Below are 12,240 nucleotides of genomic sequence, written 5' to 3'. Positions count from 1 at the left end.
CACAAAAGTTCACACAATAAAGCCATCAATTGTTCTCAGAGATATCACACTTTTAGTGGAGTGCAGGCATCTCGGTTGGATTTTAATTCTGAAAACACTATAGAGGCAGGAAGAATACAGAGCAGAGGTGGCCATTGGGTTGATGTGTATATCTGCTACAAGGTCTGTAGTGACAGGTGGAACCAAAATGTTCCATGAGTAGGTGCTGTGGGGGGAACAATTCTGGTGAACACCGGCAGAGAATGGGATAGTAGGGCAGCAGCCATTTTGAGATCAGCCGTTGTAATAGTGGCAGAGCGCTAAGCAAGGCACCTTTGTCTCTTGTGGCATCAATTTAAAAGTTTGTAACACTAATGATCATGCATTGGGATTAACTATTACTAGCTCAAATCAAGTCTGAACTCTTCCAAGAAGCTAAAATGACTAAAGTAGGAGTCCAGTAGCACCTTTAAGACCAACAAAGTTTTGTTCAGAATGTAGGCTTTCGCATGCATGCAGACTTCTTCAAACGAGGGGATGGGGTACAGTGAGCTGAAATACATATAGCTGGTGGGTTAAGAGTGTAAGAGCCCCGTGGCGCAGAGTGGTAAAGCAGCAGTACTGCAGTCAGAGCCCTCTGCTCACGACCTGAGTTCGATCCCAGCGAAAGCTGGTTCAGGAAGCCAGCTCCAGGTTGACTCAGCCTTCCGTCCTTCCGAGGTCAGTAAAATGAGTACTCAGCTTGCTGGGGGGAAAGTGTAGAGGACTGAAGAAGGCAATGGCAAACCACCCCCAAAAAAGTCTGCCGTGAAAACGTTGCGAAAGCAACATCACCCCAGAGTCGAAAATGACTGGTGCTTGCACGGGAATGTAAACTGATACAAAGTTAGGATCAAACGGCAAAACAGTGTAATAACTCGCGCCCAGCACAATTATTTAGAATAATTGGGGATCTTACAACGTTGCCACAAGGCAAACCAAATGTTAGAGAATTAGGAATAGGCTGTGAGGCATTTGCGAAATACTTTGCAGATAAAATTTCGCTGCTCCGCCAAGACCTGCCTACCACATTAGATACAGTGAGTGAAATTGAGGCTCCGTGCCTGTCTTCAGGTTTAGTGCTGGACCACTTCGACCCACTCAGCCTGGAGGAAGTCGACAGAATCCTCTCTGCTGCTCGCCCGACAACATGTGATCTGGACCCTTGCCCCTCCTGGCTGATTAAATCTTGCCAAGGGGAGCTTAGATGCCCTTTACGGGACATCATAAATAGATCCCTTTTAGAGGGGCATTTTCCAACACCTCTGAAAGAGGCTTTGGTCCGCCCTCTCCTGAAAAAAGCTACAGCAGACCCGGCCGAATTGGCGAACTACCGGCCGGTGTCCAATTTACCGTTCTTAGGTAAAATTATTGAGAGGGCCGTGGCGTTGCAGCTACAGGGGTTTCTGGATGACGCTTCTGTCTTAGACCCATGTCAGTCTGGTTTCCGGCCGGGCCATGGGACGGAGACGGTGCTGGTCGCCTTAGTAGATGACCTCCAACGGCAACTGGATCGGGGCGGCGTTGCGGTACTGATGCTGTTAGATCTGTCGGCTGCATTTGATACAGTCGACCATCGGCTACTGACGCGCCGCCTCGCCGACATTGGGGTCGAGGGGTTGGCCTTGCAATGGCTTTCCTCCTTTCTCCTAGGTCGGGGACAGAGGGTGGCTATCGGGAGCGAGCGGTCCCGGAGGCGCACACTGGATTGTGGGGTGCCCCAGGGAGCAGTTCTCTCCCCGATGCTGTTTAACATCTATATGCGCCCCCTTGCCCAGATTGCCCGGCGGTTTGGGCTGGGTTGTCATCAATATGCAGATGACACCCAGCTCTATCTACTAATGGATGGCTGGCCCGACCCCGCTCCAGGGAATCTCGACCGGGCATTACAGGCTGTAGCGACATGGCTCAGGCTGAGTGGGCTGAAGTTGAACCCAGCGAAGACAGAGGTCCTATGCGTGGGTCGCGGCGCTCTGGGAAGGGAAATAGCTCTCCCGGCCTTCGATGGTGCGCCATTGAAAGCAGCGCGCCAGGTAAAGAGTCTGGGTGTTTTACTGGAGCCTTCATTATCGATGGAGGCCCAGATAGCAGCCACTGCCAAGTCAGCATTCTTCCATCTGAGGCGGGCAAGGCAGTTGGCCCCTTTCCTTGAGCGCCGGGACCTCGCAACAGTGATCCACGCAACGGTCACCTCAAGACTAGACTACTGTAACGCCCTCTACTTGGGGCTACCTCTGTGCCGGACCCGGAAATTGCAGCTAGTGCAGAACGCGGCGGCCAGGCTGTTGTTGGGACTCCCGAAACGGGAGCATATATGGCCGGGACTACGTGAACTGCACTGGCTGCCGATTATATACCGGGTCCAGTACAAAGTGTTGGTCGTTACCTTTAAAGCCTTATATGGCCGAGGACCTGCCTACCTGAGGGACCGTCTTTCCCCATATGAACCCCAGAGAGCACTGAGGTCAACGGGGAAAAACTTAATGACTATCCCTGGGCCGAAGGAAGTTAAATATCAGAGCACCAGAATACGGGCCTTTTCGATCGCGGCCCCTACCCTATGGAACCGACTCCCCGAGGAGGTGCGGGCCCTGCGGAGCCTTGAACAGTTCCGCAGGGCCTGCAAGACCATCCTTTTTAAATCAGCATATTCGGACTGCTAAGAAAAATGGTAATTAAAGATCCGCCAATGCGGTCCAAAGATCTATACCGCAGTATAATTGTATCTACTAGACTGGTTTTTAATTTAATGTTTTAATGTTTTATTGTTCTATAATGTAATTCTAATGTTTTATTTATTATGGTGTGTTTTTATGGATTGCTGTTAGCCGCCCTGAGCCTGCCAAGGTGGGGGAGGGCGGGATATAAATGAAATTAATAAATAAATAATAAATAAATAAATAAACTTGGAAGACCATTTGGTCTGGATAGCATTTGCATGGGAAACTAGTCAAAAGTAATAAAAGTTGCCTGTTAATTGCTCTTGCTACAAGTTTAGGTAAAACAAAAAGACATGTATTTCCTAGTGATGTTTACACTCTTAACCCACCAGCAATATGTATTTCAGATCACTGTACCCCCATCCCCTTGTCTGAAGAAGTCTGCCTGCATAGGGAAGCTGGCATTCTGAATAAAACTTTGTTGATCTGAAAGGTGCTCCTGGGCTCCTACCTTGTTCTACTGCTTCAGACCAACACGGCTGCCCACTTGGATTTATCTAAAATGACTAAGTTGAAGCTATTGTACTTTGGTCATATTATGGGAAGACAAGAGTCACTGGAAAAGACAATCATTCTAGAAAAGGAGTAGTAGAAGAAGATATTGGATTTGTATCCCACCCTCCACTCTGAATCTCAGGCTGAGAACAGACGGGCATTCTGGGTGGCTGGGCAGCTCAAAAAGAGCCGTCCTGCAGCCTCCAGACGGTCCCTGGCAACGCGGGCCCATCCCGTCTGTGAGACAGCTGGGCGCCTCCACATGGGAAGATGCCCTAGAAGCCGGATTCCTTTTTTTCTCTTTGTGGGGCAAGTGCTCGTGTGCACAAGTGAACCAGTGCTCTAATTGGTTTCCTTTAAAAACAAACAAACCTGGAACAGCTTGGGATAGCTTGGCAGCTCCAGACTGCCAAGTCGCCTTGCTTGCGCCCTTCCCCGTTCAGATGGCGGGGAGGTGACTGATGGCTGGCTCAAATATTTGCTACCACTTTGGAAGTGGTAGCTTTTTGAGCCAGTCAAAGGAGCCTGGAGAATGGGGTGAGGACGGGAGGACGGTTGGCAGATGTTGGCGTCTGCAGAGATTTTTGGGGGCCAACTTCAGAGGTGTCTCTGAGTTGACCCAAAGTCCCGGTCTGCAAGCAGCCTCAGAGTCTCAGAGTGGCTCACAATCTCCTTTACCTTCCTCCCCCACAACAGGTGGGGCTTCTTCACAGCTGCCCTTTCAAGGACAACTCCTGCCAGAGCTATGGCTGACCCAAGGCCATTCCAGCAGCTGCAAGTGGAGGAGCATTGAATCAAACCCGGTTATCCCAGATAAGAGACCACACACTTCACCACTACACCAAATTCGCTTCTGAAAACAACACCAAGATATGAAAATTGGAAGGCAGCTGGAAAAGAGGAAGAACTGATGTGAGATGGATTTCCATTCTGTCCTGCTGTTCCTCCAAATAGCTGCTGATGGGATATATGTGAGTCTTCCCTTCCTAATTTTATAATCACAGCTAGGTTATGAGGCAGGCCAGACTCAGAGAGTGCCAGTGCCCTCCTGGCAGCGAGGCTCATATTTGAGTGGCTATCTGAACCTACATCTCTCCATCCTTCTGTCACCAGGACACCACACTGGCTCTCCAAACTAGTGCTACTAGCCACTGCTGTAGTAGTAGGCTGATTTAGCTATGAGACTTTGCTCCTTAGCCCAAGATGCAGGGGGCTTTCCCTCAATTCTGAGCTTCTCCCATCTGCTATAGCCATGTTCATGATATCATAATTCACAAGAGCAAACAGAGCCCCCCAAACCTAGGTCCCTGGTAGCTGGTGAGGTTGCAGAGTGCCATCAAATCACAACCAAGTTATGGCGATAACAGGCCTCTACTTCAGTGGGAGCTCACAGGAGCACAGCTCCTGAACCTTTCTGAGAATTCCACCTCCTCCTTCCCACCTTGTCCACTAAATAGTAGGTGCAGCTGCATAACAATCCCTGGATGAGCTCCACCACCTATTTTTCTACAAAGCAACTCCAGGAAATACCAGTAGGCAGGGGTTTACAAGGCTCTTCTTTGTAAGCTCGTGGAAGATTGGCTACATCAGGGGTGTGTGGCCTAATATGCAAAGCAGCTCCTGCTAGAATTCCACCCCTGCCAATAGGGTTTCCAAGGCAAGAGATGAAGATAAGTGGTTTACCATTCGCTATCTCTGTCTAGCAACCCTGGACTCCCTCAGTGGTCTCACATTCAAGTACTAACCAGGGTTGACTCTGCTTACCACCTAAAATCTGACAAGATAGGGCTAGCTTGGACCATCCAGGTGCGGGTACGATATCCTCGGTGGTCTCCCACCCAAGTACGGACCATGGTAGACACTGCTTGGCTTCCGAGTTCTGACAAGATCAGCCAAGCCTGGTCCGTCCATATCAGGGTAAGAGATGTTCAGGGGTAGTTTGCACTTTTTGCCTCTGTGTGGCAACCCTGGACTTCCTTCCTTTCCAAGTACCGACCAAGGACTGCTTATCTTCTGAGACCTGATGAGATTGTGCTAGCTTGTAGCTACTGATGTCTACAAATATAGCCCTATAAGAGAAGGGAAGGGAAGGAAGAGGGGAGGGGGAGGGGAGGGGAAAGGAAGAGAAAGGAAGGAAGAGAAGAGAAAGAAGGGAAGGGATCGGGCTAGCTTGTACTACTGATGTCTACAAATATAGCCCTACCAGAGAAGGAAAGAAAGAGAAGAGGAGGCGAGAGGAGAGGAAGAGGGGAGAAGAGAAAGCAGGGAAGGGAAGCGAAGAGGAAAGGAGAGGAGAGGGGAGGGGAGGGTTAGGATAGGAGAGGGGAGGGGAAAGGAAGGGGAGGGAGGGAACAGAAGAGAAGAGAAGAGAAGAGAAGAGAAGAGAAGAGAAGGGAAGAGAACGAGAAGGAAGAGAAGGGAAGGGAAGGGCAAGGGAAAGGAAGGGAAGGAAGGAAAGAAGGAAAGGAAAGGAAGAAAGAAAGGAAAGGAAAGGAAAGGAAAGGAAAGGAAAGGAAAGGAAAGGAAAGGAAAGGAAAGGAAAGGAAGGAAAGGAAAGGAAAGGAAAGGAAAGGAAAGGAAAGGAAAGGAAAGGAAAGGAAGGGAAGGGATGAGAAGTGAAGAGGAGAGGAGAGGAAAGCAGAGGAGAGGACAGGAGAGGACAGAGCAGAGCAGAGCAGAGCAGAGAAGAGAGGAGAGGGGAGAGGAGGGGAGGGGAGTGAAAGGGAAGGGAAGGGAAAGTAAGAGGATAGGAGAGGGGAGGGGAGTGAAAAGGAAGGGAAGGGAAGGGAAGAGATCGGGCTAGTTTGTAGCTGTCAAGCCTGTATATTTCTAAGTACAATGGTGGGTTCTTAGACAGAAAGGAGACCGTTAGTATCCACCGCCTCCCTCCCTTTTCCCCAAAGATTGGGTAAATAGTAAATCCATCTAGCCCAAGGATGTTTACGCTGCAGCCTGGTTGTGAGGGGCCTCTCCTCCACATTCACACAGACAGTTTTTATCGGGTCGTGAAGAAGTGTCAGAAACAGAGATGTTTCTAATAATCTACATTCCTTAGTAGTAAACTAGTTACTATGTACTAACCTTTGAACCCGTGACTCAAAATGCATCTGTATGTTATCCTTTGAACCTATATAGTTAACAGTATAATCATGTATACAGTCATTACTTCCAAGGATTCTGTCCTTGGTAAAGCTTCAGAATTTCTACAATAAAACAACTTTTGATTTTACTGCAAAAGACTGATTATTGAGAAATATCAATGCTTCACATTTTGGAAGTAATCTCACTTGGGGACATAACCGAACTGGAAACTTTCTAGCCATATGGCGGAGGGTGCACCAGATAATGGAGAAGCTCCTGACACTCCAGAACGACCGATTGGGGAAGACGAAAGACCTGGTACCGGCCCTAAGCAACCTCCGTGGCACATACTGAACGCATGAAGAGCAGCAGGGAGAGGGTCTCCGCTGCACAAACAGCGGCTGTTCATCACCTCCAAAGTGTGGATCCCCCAAAGATCAACTAGCTTGATGGACGAAGCTCCCGCTCGGAGAGAGGCAATCCTGACGTTGACTCCCCTGCGTTCGAAGATGGGAGAGGACAGTAACCAGGGCACCTTGGAGGCGAGTGGTGGGAATGATCAGGATGAGAGGGGAGGACCGTGCCCCGACCCAGACTCAGATGAGGAGTTAGAGGAGGAACTGGACCCAGACCCTCGGGAATTCCTCCAAATTGTGAGATTCGAGATGGCGGAAATAGCTAAAGGGTTGAGAGAAGAAATGCAAACCAATGCTACTTTCATGGCCCAAGAGATGAGGAGGCAGTTAGAGCAAGCGCTGCAGCCACCCCCACCCCCCCTCCAGTATTACAACAACCCATGCTACCACAGCCACCACCGCTGTCACGAGACTACGGAAGAGGCTGCGAGCTAGATGCCACCTTTGATGGGAATCCTGAAGAGGTGGAGTACTTCTCTATTCAAGCCAATAGTTTTATGTACTATTGGAGAAATACCTTCCCAGATGAATTCAGCAGAGTGGATTATTTAGGCTCGAAACTGAAAGGAGCAGCCAAATGATGGTATGTGAGTCTGTACGAGACCAGAAGCCCCAAATTAGACAACATGGCGGTGTTTTTATGAGTCCTGCTGACCCAGTATGAAGATCCGCTACAGGAGACCTGAGCCCTTACCGCCCTGTGGGACCTACAACAAGGGTCTAAGGCCGTTTGAGAATATGCGGCCGAGTTTCGCATGAATGCAGTCAAAGTGTGTGGGTGGAATGAGCAGATGAACATAGAGCAGTTCCAGAGAGGCCTGAATGTGAACGTGTTGAATCGAGCCCTCCAACAGGCTCGCCCCACCACGTTGGTGGGGTGGGTGCAACTGGCTGGTGAAGTAGAAACTAATATGAAGCGAGTGGCTCTCCAGTGCCAGCAGCAGCAAGGGGGGAAGGGGGGACATGAGTCTCGGCTGGGGGCAAAAGCAGAGGGACGGAAAGCAAACCAAGGGGGGGGGGGAGTCACCAAACTGACTACCCCCAGACATTGCTTTTAATGCGGCGACCTGAACCATCTGGCCCCCAATTGCCCCGAATGGCCTCGAGGGCCCCCCTTACTCCGAAGAGCAAGCGCACCCAAGGTGAAAAAAGTGGAAGGGCGAGCAAAGGAATTGGCGAAAGGCAGCTCAGCGACAGCAACCCCTCTGGAGGAGGAAATTATCGTAGTGGCCGAGTTGGGAGAAGATGCCTGGGAAGACGAGCCGGCGGGAAATGGGGACGACCTGCACTGAGAGGTCCCGAGCAGCAGGTCACGGAATTAATGGCACCATTGAGGGTGAGAATAACTAGGACTTTATTTTTCACCCCGTTGACTTTACTGAACCCTAAACTAAAATGGTTTATGTATGCCTGGGCCTTAGAAGCCCCCTACCGCACCCCATACAATTCAAACAAATAGATGGGACAGTGATGAGAGGGGAGCCCTGCACGGAACAAACCCACAAAGTGCCATTAGGAATAGACGACCATTGGGACACAGAATTTTTCGTAGTGGCCCCCTCTTCATCCTTTGACATTGTTCTAAGGGTAGAATGGCTAGCCAAACATGAACTGGACATAAAGTGGGGCAACCAGATTATAGACTTCAACGATGGGCATTGTGAGCACCACAACTGGGAAGAGGGCTGGGGTCCAGAGCCGCCTCCAGTAAATGAAAAACTATGCCTCACCATAGAAGAGGTGAAATTGATCCCTAAGGAATATTGGGACTTAAAACAAGTGTTTAGTGAAGAGGAGGCCAACGAGCTCCCACCTCATAGAGACATTGACTGTGCAATAGAATTGATCCCGGGGTGAATTTCCCAAGAGCCAAATTGTACTCCATGAGGTGGGCCGAGAAAGCACAGCTGCGCAAATTTTTGGATAAAAACTTAAAGTGGGGGTTCATAAGACCGGCCACGGTGCCACATGCCGCCCCAGTACTCTTTAGAAAGAAGAAGGACGGGGGGCTCAGGCTTTGCACGGATTTTAGAGGGATCAACACGATTTCAACCTCGAATGCATACCCCATTCCATTAATAAAAGATTTATTAAGCGCAGTGTCAGAGGGAAAGATTTCCACAAAGTTGGATTTGCAAGACACCTACTTCCGGGTGCGCATAAAAGAGGGGAATGAATGGAAGACGGCGTTTAATATGCCGATGGGACAATTTGAATACTTAGTCATGCCATTCGGATTACAAGGGGCCCCTGGAGTTTTCATGGACTTTATCAATGAAGTGCTACAGAAATATTCCTGGATGATATAATTATTTATGCCAAAGACTTACCTTCTCATGTGAAATTGGTCAGAGAGGTTTTAAAAACATTTTACAAGCATCAGTTGTATGCCAAATTATTCAAATGTGAATTTCATCAGACAGAATTGGACAATTTGGGTTTCAGGGTGTCAGGAAAGGGACTGGCCATGGACCCCGCAAAAATACAAGCCATATTAGATTGGGAACCCCCAAGGACAAGTAGACAGCTCCAATCATTCATCGGATTCGCAAACTTTTACCGTAATTTTATACAAGGGTTCATCCACACCATGCCCCCCCCCCAACAGACATTCTCAAAACAAAAGGGAAGGGTCCAGACGCCAAACGGCCAGGGGCCAGATTAGATTGGACAGCCACGTGTCAGGAAGCATTCAATAAACTGAAGAGATTGTTTACCAGTGAACCTATTTTGATTCACCCCAATGAATTAAAACCATTTGTGGTCCAATGTGACGCTAGCGATGTCACTGTGGAGGCAATTCTTCTGCAACCAGATGAGGAAGGGGCTCTCAAACCAAGTACCAAGTACTGATGTCTACAAATATAGCCCTACCAGAGAAGGGAAGGGAAGAAGAGAGCAGAGGGGAAGGGAGGGGAAAGGAAGGGACAGGAAGGGAAGGGAAGAGATCCGGCTAGCTTGCAGCTACTGATGTCTACAAATATAGCCCTACCAGAGAGGGGAAGGGAAGAGGAGAGGAGAGGGGAGGGGACGGGAGGGATAAGGAAGGGAAGGGAAATGATCAGGCTAGCTTGTAGCTACTGATGTCTACAAATATCGCCCTACCAGAGAAGGGAAGGGAAGAGGAGAGGAGAGGGAAGGGAAGGGAAGGAAGGGAAGGGAAGATTAAATAAATAATTGGCAAACACACCAGGCTCACAGAGCTACCAATGCAACAAAGTGGTTATTATGAATAATAATAATAATAATAATAATAATAATAATAATAATAATAATAATAATAAAATTTTATTTATACCCCGCCCTCCCCGCCGGGGCAGGCTCAGGGTGGCTGAACCGTTCTCTCTACATTTATATATATACTATACCACCACCTAGTCCTCACGTGCAGGGGTGGAATTCTAGCAGGAGCTCCTTTGCATGTAAGGTCCCACCCCCCTGATGTAACCAGTCTCCCAAGAGCTTACAAAAAGCTGCCTTTTAAGCTCTTGGAAAATTGGCTACATCAGGGGGTGTGGCCTAATATGCAAAGGAGCTCTTGCTAGAATTCGACCTCTGCTCATGTGGGAAGTGCAATGGTCCAATCTCATCTGATGTCAGAACCTAAGCAAGGTCAGCACTTGGATGAAAGACGACCAAAGAAGGCTTTGCAGAAGAAGGCAATGGCGAACCACCTCTGCTTGATCACTTGTCTTAAAAACCCTAAGGCAGAGGTGTCAAACTCATCTGTTGCAAGGGCAAGATCTGACACAGAATCATAGAATCATACAGTTGGAAGGAACTTCTAGGATCATCTTGTCCAACCCCTGCACAATGCAGTAAACTCACAAATACCTCCACCTAAATTCACAGGATCTGCATTGCTGTCAGATGACCATTCAGCCTCTGTTTAAAAACCTCTGAGGAAGGAGAGCCCACCACCTCCCAAGAAAGCCTGTTCCATTGAGGAATTGCTCTAACGGTCAGGAAGTTCTTCCTAATGTTGAGCCGGAAACTCTCTTGATTTAATTTCAACCCATTGGTTCTGGCCCTACCTTCTGGGGCCACAGAAAACAATTCCACACCATCCTCTCTATGACAGCCCTTCAATACTTGAAGATGGTGATCATATCACCTCTCAGCCGCCTCCTCTCCAGGCTGAACTTCCCCAGCTCCTTCAGCCTTTCCTCATTGCTGTCAGATGGCCATCTAGCCTCTGTTTTAAAACCTCCAAGGAAGGAGAGCCCCCCCCCCCCCCCGGAGGAAGCCTCTTCCACTGAGGAACCGCTCTAACAGTTCTAACATAATTTGAGTGTGGCATGATGATACTTTTCACAGATGTACAATCCTCACATAATCTAACCCTTTGAATTATGGGATGTTCATTTTTCAACAAACAAAAGAGCATCTACAGGACTGGCACTATAACATCACCATGGTGAACTGGAAATGATGGGGGAATCCTCAAAACATGCCAACCAATCATAAGTCAGGCTTTATAGGCCGGGTGATGGCAAGGAATTGTAATGACCAGTGAGGGAATCCCAGTTACAGAATATATGGAACCAGGCATAGTCGAGGTGAAGAAGAAGAAGAAGAAGAAGAAGAAGAAGAAGAAGAAGAAGAAGAAGAAGAAGAAGAAGAAGAAGAAGAAGAAGAAGAAGAAGAAGAAGAAGAAGAAGAGGAGAACTGGTTTTATATCCTGGTCTTCACTACTCAAAAGAGTTTTGGAGCAACTTGCAATCAACTTCCCTTCCTTTCCCCACTGTGAGGAAAAGCCCCCTACTTTTCATGCATGTGGACATCATGATCGCCAGTGTGGTTGCCAGGGTGCCTGGAGAATTAACTCTCACACATCTGCTCTAAGAAGTGGACTTGCTTACAGTTTGTAAGGCTAATGTGGCAGCTTTGCATTCTACGTCTCTGAAGAGTGTTAGCCAGAAATACAGACATGCTCCAGCTGCTCCTTGTGTGCCCAGTCTTGGCCACTGCAGTGGAAGAAGCCACCATGTTTCCAGCCTGGCTCCATGGACCTAGAGCTAACAACAGCAGAATCCAGCTTGCTTTCCTGACCCAAGCTTACCCTGCCAGGCTGAACTCATTCCTTCTTAGTGGGAAAGTCACACGTACACACCCTGAGCCTGCAAGCAACCCATCTGTTTTAAGAATGGATTAATAGCTCCACTGTTGATCCTAATTGCTCAGCAATACCAGAACAATAAATCTTGCCCAGCAGAAGATGAGAAAGAGGAAGGACATCTCCTGTCTTCATCAAGTCTTTTGTCTAACCCGGGTGGTACCTAGGCCAGCATTTGATTACCTATTGTCACCCTCCTAGTTAATCCCATTTAAACTTAAGTATCCAGCCATTCCCATTCTTACTCCAGTCTAAGTACCCTGGGGCCAACACAAGCAGCATTGCAGCTTGGAAATTTCCAGGTTCACTGGACTAAGGTGAAGTTCATTGGCCAAAGCAGGCATCCAATTAGGTGCCAGTAAGGAATGTCCAGCCCTCTTGAACCTCCCATCTC

The 12,240-nt window shown here is 48.5% G+C and overlaps 1 protein-coding gene across 1 annotated transcript in view; it reads right to left on the bottom strand.

The window, feature by feature from the left end:
* LRMDA (leucine rich melanocyte differentiation associated) overlaps positions 1-12,240 on the bottom strand; it is a 1,409,701-nt gene that overhangs the window by 342,704 nt on the left and 1,054,757 nt on the right. The gene's annotated exons all lie outside the window — the stretch shown is intronic.

This window comes from Heteronotia binoei, chromosome 4 (genome assembly GCF_032191835.1).
Source record: "Heteronotia binoei isolate CCM8104 ecotype False Entrance Well chromosome 4, APGP_CSIRO_Hbin_v1, whole genome shotgun sequence".
Lineage (NCBI taxonomy): Eukaryota > Metazoa > Chordata > Lepidosauria > Squamata > Gekkonidae > Heteronotia > Heteronotia binoei.
Note: the sequence above shows the minus strand (reverse complement) of the source record. Positions and strands in the feature narration are given on the sequence as shown.